Source organism: Danio rerio, chromosome 20 (assembly GCF_052040795.2).
Source record: "Danio rerio strain M-AB ecotype USA chromosome 20, GRCz13ab, whole genome shotgun sequence".
Taxonomy (NCBI): domain Eukaryota; kingdom Metazoa; phylum Chordata; class Actinopteri; order Cypriniformes; family Danionidae; genus Danio; species Danio rerio.
Window position 1 is genome coordinate 56,252,256 of NC_141040.1, and position 14,363 is coordinate 56,266,618.

General features: G+C 39.8%; 2 long non-coding RNA genes across 4 annotated transcripts in view; one reads left to right on the top strand and one right to left on the bottom strand.

The window, feature by feature from the left end:
* The window catches only part of LOC141379469 (uncharacterized), a 171,322-nt gene extending 158,278 nt beyond the window's left edge, over nt 1-13,044 (top strand). Inside the window, exons 7-8 of one of the 3 annotated variants that reach the window (XR_015519096.1) lie at nt 9,572-9,716; nt 12,328-12,960. This is a non-coding gene — a long non-coding RNA (uncharacterized LOC141379469). Of the gene's footprint in view, nt 1-9,571; nt 9,717-12,327 lie in introns of all 3 variants that reach the window. The other 2 variants (XR_015519095.1, XR_015519094.1) reach the window with 2 other exon arrangements.
* Nucleotides 1-14,363, bottom strand: part of LOC147839502 (uncharacterized) — a 140,315-nt gene that overhangs the window by 9,886 nt on the left and 116,066 nt on the right. The gene's annotated exons all lie outside the window — the stretch shown is intronic.

A 14,363-nucleotide genomic window follows, 5' to 3' on the forward strand; every position in this document is an offset into this window, starting at 1 on the left:
AGTTGAAGTCAAAATTATTCACTCTCCTGTTCAGTATTGACTGTGCAGTATGGGCTACAGTCATGTGAGCATAGGTAAATCAGTTTAGTAATGTGGTAAAAAAAAATACTACAGTTGAAGTCAGAATTATTGGCCCCCCTGAATTATTTGACGCCCTGTTTTTTTCCCCACATTTCTCAACATTTTCTCAGCACATTTCTAAACATAATAGTTTTAATAACTCATCTCTGATAACTGATTTATTTTCTCTTTGCCATGATGACTGTAAATAATATTAGACTAGATATTCTTTAAGACACTTCTATACAGCTTAAAGTGACATTTAAGGCTTAACTAGGTTAATCAGGTTAACTAGGCAGGTTAGGGTAATTAGGCAAGTTATTGTATATTGATGGTTTGTTCTGTAGACTATCGAAAAAAAATGTGGGCTAATAAATTTGTTCTTAAAATAGCTTTTAAAAAATTAATAACTGCTTTTATTCTAGCCGAAATAAACAAATAAGACTTTCTCCAAAAGAAAAAATATTATCAGACATACTGTGAAAATTTCCTTGCTCTGTTAAACATAAATTGGGAAATATTTAAAAAAGAAAAAAATATCAAAGTGGGGCTAATAATTCTGACTTTAACTGCATATACAAAAATTGAAAAACTAAATCTGAAATTTACAGTGTGTATGTGTCCCAGACCCTGATTTTTAGCTCCCTCTACAGATTCTCAATTGGATTTATGTCAGGACTGTGGCTAGACCACTGTAACATGTCAATATTTTTATCCTTTGACTATTTCTTAACCACTTTTGCTTCCTGTTTTGGGTAATTGTCATGCAGAAATGTCCACTGGTGCCCTAGTAAAAGTTCTCTGCAGACTGCCTGGTGTTGTTGTTGAAAATTTAGATTGATTGCTTCTTTTTCATGGTGCCATTCACTGGCTTCTGACCAGGTCCACTGAGTTTTCTCACAGTGCTGAACTTGAATTTTTTAGTAATATATTGCACTTTAGGTGGCGCGGTGGTGCAGTAGGTAGAGCACAGCAAGAAGGTCGCTGGTTCAAGCCTCGGCTGGGTCAGTTGGCGTTTCTGTGTGTAGTTTGCATGTTCTCCCCGTGTTGGCAAGGGTTTCCTCTGTTTGCTCCGGTTTCCTCCACAGTCCAAAGACATGCGGTACAGGTGAATTGGGTAAGCTAAATTGTCCATAGTGTATGTGTGTTAATGAGTATGGGTGTTTCCCAGTACTGGGTTGCAGCTGGAAGGGCATCCACTGCGTAAAACATATGCTGGATAAGTTGGCGGTTCATTCTGCTGTGGCGACCCCAGATTAATGAAGGGACTAAGCCAAAATGAAAGTGAATAAATGGTTATAATGAAATGACTGGCTTAACTCTGTATGTCAGCAATCCTGCAAATCCTGGAACTGACTTTGACCAGCTACACGGAGCCCAGAATTTGACAAGGTCAGAACAATAATTTCTTGTTTTAACTGGGAGCCGTCCTCATAATCTGCACTTTTTGGCCATTTACACTGGCAGAAACCCCGCAGTCTCGTCCCGCACGTGTCAGATGAAGTGACGTGAGTAAATGAACATCTTAATAAGCTTTAAAAATTGCGGTGTAGGATATTGTAGGATTATGTCATGGGACGCCAGGTCTTACACATCGCCAGTCCTGCGAGACGCTCTAAAGACACTCAAATCTTTTACAACAATTTTCATTCAAGAATTAACCGGTTCTCCAAAACCCTCTACATCTGCTTAAATCAAGACTTGACCCGGGAGGTTTCAGCCTTATTACAATGAAACTGCTAAGTTATTTTCATGATGGGGCTTGAGCGGCATGTAGAATCAATCAGTTAGACAGATATTGGGCCAAGATTGTTCTGAAATGTGCAATACATTTGATAAGGAGGTAGTTGTGGATCATTTATTGATGCTCGGTTTACCTGATGAGGCTGTTATTTTATCAAATGAAAAGAGACATTAGATTTGTTTTCATCTATAGATGTGAATGAGATTTATGCGCAATATATTGCATAAAACATTTGTGAATAAAGCAGCGTGTTACTCCCCTCGAGATGAAACAAAGGCTTGAGTCGTTCTTGATTTTAACTGACATTTATTCGGACACGAGTCTGTTGTATGTCTTGTACATTCTAGCCTTGCATCCCTGTATGTCCCAACTAGGGATGCCACAATTCTCAAAATATTATACCGTTTGGTACAACATCCACGGTTCAATCCGCGCTTGTGAATTGTAGTTTTCTTGGTTTTACGCTTAAATAATTTATGTGCGTTTATTATCTCCCCGAATTGACTGTGTGTGCCTGTATATCCATGAGCTGAGATGAGGAATCTCCTCCCGCGAGTTAATATCCAATCACTATGCTCTAAAGTTAGGGGGTGCTTCACCATCATTCCACACTATTACATGGCCAGCAGCGGTGAAGTGAGGCAACAGTATGAGGAAGCGCCGGCGTCGTTCAAATCTGCGGTGTGAGGACATTTCAGTTTTGAATGGTGAACAAAAAATAAGTGTGTGCAAGCATTGTTTTTACACGTATAACCATGACTGCACATCTGCAGCGCCATCACCCAGCAATATCACTGTCTGAAGGCAGAAGAGCAGAGAAGGTAATAAAGTCCTCCAAACAGCAACAATCCCTCGCTGAATCTTTCCAGCAAACATACCTAACTGGTTCTGAGAGACACACAAAATAACAAAGGCAGTGCGGGTGTTTATTGCTGAAGACTTGCAGCCGTTTTCAGTGATTGGAGATGTGGGCTTTTGTCATCTTATAAAAGCACTCGATCCGCGTTACAGACGAGATAATTAAGAGGGTTTATTTATGTTCACTGAAGTACAAATATGTTTATTTGAAATGGCCAATTGATCTTTATTAACTTCACATGTGTGTTTATTTTCAAAGTGCAGGATTTTATGTGGGGTGAGGCAGTGGCGCAGTAGGTAGTGCTGTCGCCTTACAGCAAGAAGGTCGCTGGGTCGGTGGTTCGAACCTCAGCACAGTTGGCTATTCTGTGTGGAGTTTGCATGTTCTTCCTGCCTTCGCGTGGGTTTCCTCCGGGGTCCGGTTTCCCCCACAGTCCAAACACATGCGGTGCAGGTGAATTGGGTAGGCTAAATTGTCTGTAGTGTGTGCGGTGTGCGGATGTTTCCCAGAGATGGGTTGCGGCTAGAAGGGCATCCGCTGCATAAAATCTTGCTGGATAAGTTGGCGGTTCATTCCGCTGTGGTGACCTCGGATTAAAAAAGGGATTAAGCCAACAAGAAAATGAATGAATGAAGGATTTTATGTGTTCCCCAGTTTGTACATGGGCTACCAGCAGCTGAGAGATTTCAGTGTTCATTTTTTATACAATACACTAGGAACTACTGTACTTCTCTTGGCTTTTAAGTAAAACAAAATGAGTATTGCAATAAATCATTTTTAATTTTTTCTCCTTAACCTCTTACTGTTCCTATTGCCTAAGCATAGAATAACAACAACAACAACAAAAAAACGCGTGTCAAGCCATGAGAACCGAACCGAAAACACTGTTAAAAACCGAGGTATGTATTGAACCATGTGCTAACTGTATTGTTGCATCCCTAGTCCCAACAATCCCAGCCGTCAGTACTACGAAAAGTAATACATAAACTTAAATGAACCCTTTAAAGGTGGTGTTTGCATGTAATGAACAATCAATACATACAAGCTATAAATAAAGTGTACCCGACATGTAAATAAATACACTTAATTAGCTAATTAAGTAGTGCTGTCGCCTCACAGCAAGAAGGTCGCTGGTTCGAACCTCGGCTTAGTTGGCGTTTCTGTGTGGAGTTTGCATGTTCTCCCTGCGTTTGCGTGGGTTTCCTCCGGGTGCTCCGGTTTCCCCCACAGTCCAAACACATGCGGTGCAGGTGAATTGGGTAGGCTAAATTGTTTGTAGTGTGTGCGGTGTGCGGATGTTTCCCAGAGATGGGTTGCGGCTAGAAGGGCATCCGCTGCATAAAATCTTGCTGGATAAGTTGGCGGTTCATTCCGCTGTGGCGACCCTGGATTAAAAAAGGGATTAAGCCAACAAGAAAATGAATGAATGAAGGATTTTATGTGTTCCCCAGTTTATAGGCTACCAGCAGCTGAGAGATTTCAGTGTTCATTTTTTATACAATACACTAGGAACTACAATACTTTTCTTGGCTTTTAAGTAAAACAAAATGAGTATTGCAATAAATCATTTTTAATTTTTTCTCCTTAACCTCTTACTGTTCCTATTGCCTAAGCATAGAATAACAACAACAACAAAAAAACACGTGTCAAGCCATGAGAACCGAACCGAAAACACTGTTAAAAACCGAGGTATGTATTGAACCATGTGCTAACTGTATTGTTGCATCCCTAGTCCCAACAATCCCAGCCGTCAGTACTACGAAAAGTAATACATAAACTTAAATGAACCCTTTAAAGGTGGTGTTTGCATGTAATGAACAATCAATACATACAAGCTATAAATAAAGTGTACCCGACATGTAAATATATACACTTAATTAGCTAATTAAGTAGTGCTATCGCCTCACAGCAAGAAGGTCGCTGGTTCAAACCTCGGCTCAGTTGGCGTTTCTGTGTGGAGTTTGCATGTTCTCCCTGCGTTTGCGTGGGTTTCCTCCGGGTGCTCCGGTTTCCCCCACAGTCCAAAGGCATGCGGTACAGGTGAATTGGGTAGGCTAAATTGTCCGTAGTGAATAAGTGTGTGTGTGAATGTGTGTGTGGATGCTTCCCAGACATGGGTTGCGGCTGGAAGGGCATCCGCTGTGTAAAAACTTGCTGGATAAGTTGGCGGTTCATTCCACTGTGGCGACCCCAGATTAATAAAGGGACTAAGCCGACAAGAAAATGAATGAATGAATACGGACAAATACTCTTACATACGTTAACACTGTGACACATACCTCATTGGCCTCTCTAACTCAAGAGGAATAAGCTTGATGGGTTAGAGTTTCTTTTTAATGAACTATAACTTCTTTGTACTTCTTACAGGTGTAATCCTTACAAATGTGGTATTAGTGCAGCACCTTATGCTTCTGTGCTTCTTGTAGTGCATCGGAAGAATATCTTTATTTGATACAATAAAATAACTCCCAACCTAAACATAAAAATAAATAGCTCAGAGCAGATTGTGCAGTAATATTTTCTGTCTTTTACTAGAGATCATATATGAGAGACTTGCTTTATTTACTAAAACCTTTCACCCTGCTCACAGACAGTTTTCTCTCCTGCCCTCCGGCAGGCGCTTCAGGCTCCCCCGGACAAAAACCAGCAGACTGAGGAACAGCTTTTTCCCCAGAGCTGTCTCCCTCCTGAACTCTGCCCCCCACTGACTCTTTTGCCCCCCCTCCACCCCCAATACACCCCCCACTCTCCTCTAACTTAAACTCCTCGCAATAACTGCACTGTTTAACATTTGCACGTTTAAAATTTGCACATTCACTGCACCACATTGAACTGTTTACTTATTGAACTGTACATACCCACTGCATATGGGCATTTGTAATTATGTACACACCCACTATACATATACACTGTAATCATGCTTATTTATCTGCATACTACTGATTATTAATAGCAACCTGCACATATATTCATATTTGTTTACATATACACTTGTAATCATGTTTATCTATCCCTGTACATATATTCATATATTGTAACATATACACTTGTAATCATGTTTATTTATCTGCACACTACTGATTATTAATAGCAATCTGCACATATATTCATATATTGTAACATATACACCTGTAATCATGTTTATCTATCCCTGTACATATATTCATATATTGTAACATATACACTTGTAATCATGTTTATCTATCCCTGGACATATATTCATATACTGTAACATATACACTTGTAATCATGTTTATTTATCTGCACACTACTGATTATTAATAGCAATCTGCACATATATTCATATATTGTAAATCTGTTCATAGCTTATCCAACCTGTATGTAATGTTCATAGTACATCCATCTGTAAATATCACCATAGTTTTCTATGACTGCACTTTATAACTTATTCCTGTATCCTGCACTTGCTGCTATTGGACTGCTGGTTAGACCTAAACTGCATTTCGTTGCATTGTACTTGTACATGTGTAATGACAATAAAGTTGAATCTAATCTAAAAAAGTGAATCTAATTGGATTTGCATTTTAAACATTAAATAAAAGTTAAAAAGATAATATATTTTATTTAATATTTTAAGGTTTTAGTTATGATACTCCCAAAATAATTCCGCAGAAATCCACAGACTTTTAACAAAATTCTCTGCAGAAATAGCAAGAAACGTCCGCAGATTCCGTCTGGCCCGAGACACCAGTAATCAAATTATTTGCAAAACTAATTTGTGGACTTTAACTGCAGTTTGGCACTTTCATTTCCTGGAAGCCCCACGTCATTTAAGAGAAAAAAAACCTCCTCATTTCTCCAAGTAGGTATCGCTGCAGCCCAGAGGGGAAACGATCACAAATTGAGGAGCGGGGAAGGGAGGCAGGGTGGAGCGACAACGCAGGGAAGCCTTCACAAACTATGGAGCGATCACAAACTTAGGAGCGATCACAAACTGAGGAGCGGAGAAAGGGGGTGTGGTGGTGCGACAACGCGGGGAAGCCTTCACAAACTGAGGAGCGATCACAAACCGAAAGCGGCGAGAGCGTCATAGTAGCCAGAAGTCATACATTTTCAATGAGAACGGTAGCGAGGAACAGCGCGGCGCGTCTTCTTCTGTGTGGGCGTCGAGGAGAGTTAAAATCAAGTCAACTTTATGATAATGAGCTATGACGCGGTTCGGCGGCAACCAATCAGAATGTAGTAGTCCACCGCTTGAGAGGAGTTCAGAGAACACAGACCTGTGAACTTTGGTTCCGACCACAGTTGTTCCCAAGAGTTTGATTATTGCGGTTGCCGGATTTTCAATTATTGGATATCGCGACGACATGGGGCCCCCTAATCACGCGGGGCCCCCCCACGGTGCGTGCCCTGCGGGCCTGTCCGCTATGCCACTGAACCTTTTGTAAACTGTGCAACTCAATAATTTTGACTGAGGTCCGTCTTTAAGCACTGAAAGAGTACTGCTGACGATACAAACTAACTTTGCCTGTGATTAAACGAACAAAGACCACTGATCACACACTTACCAAATCAATCAACACCAACTGGAGTCGCATCATTATTAAAAGAAGACGAACGGCAAATCCGGATTTCACCATTTCCAGATGCAAAAAGCACCCGGGTAAAAATGTTCCTTACAAACGTATTTATGCCGTGTTTTGCATGCAATGTAGTCCACACGTGAGTCCAGCTGCGCTCTCATAGCGGGAAATAAAAACAAAACCTTCATTGCAGCACATTCATAAACACAACACTGACGACCCGTGTCTCTAAACAATTCTTCTTCTTCCGCTTGTTTTAATTAAGGTTGGCAACACAACATGGCGTCTCTTTGCCGTCTGAAAAAGAGAACAGGTAAACACTGTAACAGGTAAAAACAGTCTTTGTAGCTGTCATGCATGTTAATGAAGTTGCATCTCATTAACAAAAGAGCGCGCTGATTGGCTTAAACCAAGTCTATTTCATGAATTAATGCTGAAAGCTCAAAGATGTCACGTTGTTCCTGCCGGTCTCATGTCCGTGACGCAGCTTCAAAATTTATTTTCAAATCGAAAACGAATTTGCCCGAAATAACGCAAAAACAACCCATTTTCATTTCTTAGTGAAATGTATGTGTCCTAATAGTGTTTATAGCAGCGTGAGACACATATATGACTGTCAACATCTCAAAACATGTGTTTTGGTGTTTCGTGGCCCTTTAATTTTCTTCATTTAATATAATGATATATTATATAATTATTATTATTATTATTAATATATATATTATATGATATAACACATAATTATAATTTTCTCTGTATAAGCAGCACTTCTTGTCATGGGCGTAAATCTGATTTAACAGTAGGGGGGGACAATAAATATAAAAGTTCTTTCCAGCATTTTTTTGAAGGGGACACAAATAATACAGCCGAATTGTACTAATAAAGATATGTCCCCACAGTTAAAAATGGTTTCATCATTATTATTTTTGCATGGAGTCTACGTCATTATGATTATTTTTAGTTAGTGTGCACAGTGCTCATTTAGCAAATACACAGCAAAACAATATGCTAATTGTGGTCGTTAAGTTAACATTATGCCAAGTCGTCACAAATTAAACAATGCATGAGAAACGGCTTCATCGTTAGCAACATGCTAACGTTAACTAGATAAGTAATTTCAATCGTTAATACAGCAGATTCATGGAGAATTACATCCTTAATCAGCATTTTTGCAACTAATTTATGAGCGAGTCTGTATTAACTACATTGAAGAGAATCGCTTTATTTAAGTTAGATAAAATCCCCTACTTACTTACTGAAATTCAACATTTACTCAGCCACAGCCGCACACCTGACGTGTGCGTGTGTGTGAGTAGGTGAGATGCGGGAAAAAGCACACAGTGGACCGTACCACTTTGAGGAAGGGGAGGGGGAACTCAACTGTTTCTAAATGCATGTTAAATTATAAATGCATTTTTCTTTCTACTTAGACAATTGTTTTAGGTATATATACATATATTTTTCACAATTCAGAGTTTTTTTTATATAAAATTTATTTTTTGGGGGGGTGGGGGGTGGGGGGTGGGGGGCGACAAGCCTCAGATGGGAGGGGACATGTCCCCCCCATCCCCCTGGGATTTACGCCCCTGCTTCTTGTGTGCATTGCCTCTTCTTGTCGAATCGCTGAACGCCTCCTTAATCATAAAGCCTGGTTTATACTTCTGCGTCAAGTGACCGGCGTAACTCACGGCGCAAGCAACGTGCGTAGCTGTGCATTTATACTTCTGCGCGCTGTCTCTGTCGGTCTGCATTAACACTTCCAAAACGCTAGTTGGCAGTGAGGTGTTAATGCTCCTCTGTGTCGAGTTTCTTTACTGGTGTTTTGTTTTTTCTGAACACTTCCTGAATGTACAAGTGGCTCAAACTCGCTCATTTTGAAGCAGGAACCAGCGGACATGCAACAACTTTAGCTATGAGGTAAACACAAAACAAAACTTTCCATCCTGAGCTCCTTCACGGGACTCCACACTTGTAAACAATCGATACATCGGGCTCGTGTCACTCGGCGGGCTCTCGGTCCCGCCCAGACTTGTCAGCGCTACCAAGCCGACCAATCACAGAGCTTGCGCTATACGTCGTTGCGATGTGTAGTTACATTTTTTGAGAGGTGCACGTCAGCGTAGGGCTATGTGCCAACGCATAGGCTGCGCTGTAGCATACGCGTGCACTTGAATTACAAATCAACCTTAAGTCGCTTAGCATCTGCTACATGACTAAATGTAAATCTAAGCACCACATGACCTGCCTTTTGAAGTTGAAAAATGTACAATAAATATGCATTAGAAAATATATATATATATGTCGAATCGATTTCACGGCAATAACTGTGTGTTAAAAAAGCGTGTTTTATCTCATAAATTCCAGGGATCTATAGTGCAAGAGAAAAGTGTCCGTCTGGAGTCCATCGGACCTCAGAAGTGAGCATTTATACAAGAGTTCAGGAGTCCGGCGTCCCGAACCGAGGCCTGCACGTGTGGGTTTGAAGCCTTGGACGGCGTTATTTGAGCAGGTACCGAACAAAGCGGTGGGCCTCCGTTTCTGAAGGCGCCGAAGTTTCATTGCTGCAAATACAGCTGCTCGATTATTGCCCTTTCAGGCCGCAGACTGACAGCATGACAGTTTCATAAGAGGACGGAGGCTTTTAAAAGAGGCTCTACAGACAAAAATTATTATTCATTTTTTTTAACCACCTGCGTCTTTTAATGGCCGTTAAATGCGGTGGGTGCAAATTGTACAGGACGTTCTTTCAGCCGCGTTTATAGGAAAATGTGATCTAATCAGAGCGAAATGTCAGTGTGCTTTTACATGTTACGCTCTGATTAAATGCTGAAATTCTGGCCCGTCTGTTCAGAAAAAAAGTACTTGGTAGAATACCAAGTCATTTTGCTTTGATTTTATTGTTGATTTTTAATTTACAAATAGCAGGTAATAATGTATGTGTGATACGTGTATACTATGTGTACGCATGCATATGTTTATATAACATGTATTTGGGTGGAGAAAGAAAGATATATACACACACACACACACTTACCGGCCACTTTATTAGGTACACCTGTCTAACTGTTTGTTAATGCAAATCTCTAATCAGCCAATCACATGGCAGCAACTCAATGCATTTAGGCAGGTAGACATGAACTGCGTCCCAAATGGCACACTATACACTATGCACTCATGCACTATGTACTTATGCACTTACACACTCAACAGGATAGTACATGTATGTAGTGTCGTCCCAAATGGCACACTAATGTTTTTTTACTAAGCGGAAATTCAAACCGTTTCCCTGATGACGTTTGACGGTCACCAAATCAGTGAAATAAACGACCGAATTATCAAATAATACCTGCCGTGAGTATTGCTGCATTTACCATCGGGAGGCGCTATAATCACTCTCGTAGGAGAATTTTGCTTTCACCATCCAAAATAAATAAAGTTATCCAACATGTGCGTCCGATAGCTCCGCCCCTTCCGCTACGTAAGCAAACCTGTGGTCGTTGAGTGCGTGAAGTGTCCATCATTACACACTTCACTTTACCGGCTGAATGAGTGCATCATCCGGGTAATTAAAGTGCACTTATTATTTTAAGAGTTTTCAGTGTGAACACACTACTTACACTATTTATACTACAAAATGGCGTATAATAGTGCATAAGTATGCGATTTGGGACGCAGCTAACGTCAAGAGGATCTGCTGCAGTTTAAACTGAGCATCAGAATGGGGAAGAAAAGGGATTTAAGTGACTTTGAACATGGCAGGGTTGTTGCTGCCAGACGGGCTGGTCTGAGTATTTCAGAAACTGCTGATCTACTGGTATTATCACGCACAACCATCTCTAGGGTTTAAAGAGAATTTCCTCCCACAGTCCAAAAACACGCAACTTAAGTTAATTGACTAATCCAAATCAGCACCATAGACATGCTCCTAGTAAGTAGTCATCTCTTAAGAGCGATCACTCTCTGTTCATTAGCTAGTACAGCAGGGCAGTTCTCGAGTTCTACCTGAGCTCAAACTCCCCTCTCGCCTTGCAAATGAGAGGGAGCCCCGAGCTCGAGGATCTTATGAGCTCAGGGCTCTCTCCCGGGACAGTATGCCAAACAAGCTTTATAATCTATCATCAACTAAGTGTGAACTCTTGAAACAATATTCTTGTCTGAAAAATACTGAATAGTGAAATTGAATTACATGTCTGGATGACAGAGTTGCTAAATTTATTATAGTAATTTTGAAAAATAAAATTAAACAAAACTGAAGTAAATAAAATGTTTAGTTCTTGAAGTGAAACCAATAAAAATCCAGAAAACTAATTCATTTGACCTATTTGAGAATATTTATTTTTTAAATTTTCATTTATTTTATCGTAAATAAATGCGTAAAATCAAAACTAAAATAAAACAAAATAACTAAAAGAATGTGTGTATAAACAGTGTATACTAAGTGTATACTATCTGTATGATCCTTTTAATTTTTTATTTATTTATTTGTTTTTTTATACATAGAGTTGAATTCAGAATTATTAGCCCTCCTGTAAATATTTTCCCCCAATTTCTGTTTATTGGAGAGCAGATTTCTTCAACACATTTCTAATCATAATAGTTTTAATAACTCATTTCTAATAACTGATTTATTTTATCTTTGCCATGATGACAGTAAATAATATTAGACTAGATATTCTTCAAGACACTTCTATACAGCTTAAAGTGACATTTAAAGGCTTAACTAGGGTAATAGGTTAACAAGGCAGGATAAAATAATTAGGCAAGTCATTGTATAACAGTGGTTTGTTCTGTAGACAATCCAAAACAAATATTGCTCAAAAGGGGCTAATAATATTGACGTTAAAATGATGTTTAAAAAATTAAAAACTGATTTTATTCTAGCCGAAATAAATCAAATAAGACTTTCTCCAGAAGAAAAAATATTATCAGACATACTGTGAAAGTTTCCTCTGTTAAACATCATTTGGGAAATAATAAAAAATAAATCATGAATAATTCTGACTTTAACTGAATATATTTATCTGTGTCCTCAAGTTAATTTTGTATTTGATATTTTTATTATTATTACTGTGCAATTAAAGTGTCTGGAAAAATAAAACCTCTCTCTCTCTGTCTCTCAGATCCTGAATTCTTGGGTTTGCTGGAGCGGATCCCTCCTCCCGAGCGGAGGCTTGACTTTCCCAAAGCTGATATTAATATCACAGGCCATTGTGATGGAGTTATTTTCATGGAAGCCCTGGAGGAAGTCACGTGGCTCTAATTAGTCCCCGGGGGCCTCAGGGTCTCCATTACGGGCCTTGTTTTAACTCACATAACCATCAATGAAGTGGAAAGGCTGAGGAAGTAGCAATCACTGCTGCTGGCCGCCTGCTTTTATTTTAACCTTTTTTTTTTTGAGCACCTATTTTGTTAATGGGCCCAAAATCTGAGTGTCGTGTCTTCTTTTTTTTCATTCCCTCAACGTTTTTTTAGCTTTAAAAATGAACAAATGCACATGTGAGTGTTCACTCTGATTCACTATAGAGGGAAGATTGATGTTTGTGGGATTTGTTGGTTCAACACTTGGGGAAAAATCAGGAATGACGGATGCACTCGCATGTAGAAAAGCATTAAATGTGTCGTTCCGGCTCTGCTGCACTTGATGAACGCTAATGTGCAAACTAATGTGCTTGTGTTGTAATGTAGGAGAGGATTTGGCAACGCTTTGCAATAAGGTTTCATACTAAAAATGCTTTTTAAGTTCATACTTTACCAAATGCATTGTGCATTGTTTGTTCGTTTTTCATCTAATCAGACCTTCAGTGTTGGTAAACTTTGTTTATATACACTCACTGGCCACTTTATTAGGTATACTTTACTAGTACCGGGTTGGACCCCCTCTTGCCTTCAGAACTGCCTTAATCCTTTATGGCAGAGATTCAACAAGGCACTGGAAATATTCCTCAGAGATTTTGCTCCATATTGACATGATAGCATCACACAGTTGCTGCTGATTTGTCGGCTGCACATACATGATGCCAATCTCCCGTTCCACCACATCCCAAAGCTGCTCTATTGGATTGAGCTCTGGTGACTGTGGAGGCCATTTGAGTACAGTGTACTCATGTCATGTTCAAGAAACCAGTCTGAGATGATTCACGCTGTATGACATGGTGTGTTATCCTGCTGGAAGTAGCCAACAGAACAGTGATGGGCAAACTCGGTTGTGGAGGGCCGGTGTCCTACACAGTTTAGCTCCAACTCTAATCAAGCACACCTGCTTATAGGTTTCTAGTGATCTTGAAGACACTGATTAGCTTGTTCAGGTGTGTGTTAGCTGACAGGAGCGGCACCCGGTGTGCTCTTCTGCTGCTGTAGCCCATCCGCCTCAAGGTTGGACGCGTTGTGTGTTCAGAGATGCTCTTCTGCAGAGCTCGGTTGTAATGAGTGCTTATTTGAGTTACTGTTGCCTTTCTATCAGCTGGAACCAGTCTGGCCATTCTCCTCTGACCTCTGGCATCAACAAGACATTTGCGTCCACAGAACTGCCGCTCACTGGATATTTTCTCTTTGTCAGACCATTCTCTGTAAACCTTAGAGATGGTTGTGCGTGAAAATCCTAGTAGATCAGCAGTTTCTGAAATACTCAGAGCAGCCCGTCTATCAGCAACAACCATGCCACGTTCAAAATCACTTAAATCCCCTTTCTTCCCCATTCTGATGCTCAGTTTGACCATGTCTACATGCCTAAATACATTGAGTTGCTGCCATGTGATTGGCTGATTTGAAATTGCGTTATTCAGCAGTTTGATAGGTGTACCTAATAAACTGGGTATACATATATATATGTATGTATATTTATGTGTGTGTGTGTGTGTGTGTGTGTGTGTGTATATATATATATATATTGATAAATGTTATTTTAATTATTAATTTTAATATTTCATAAATATTTTTTATTTTAAACGTTGCCATTTTCATTGTAAACTATCCTTAAACAACATTTCATTGTAATTTTCATTCATTCATTTTCTTTTCAACTTTGTCCCTTTATTAATCAGGGGTCGGCACAGCTGAATAAACCGCCAACTTAACCAGCATATGTTTCATGCTGCGGATACCCTTGCAGATACAACCCATCACTGGGAAACATCCACACACACTCATTAACACTCAT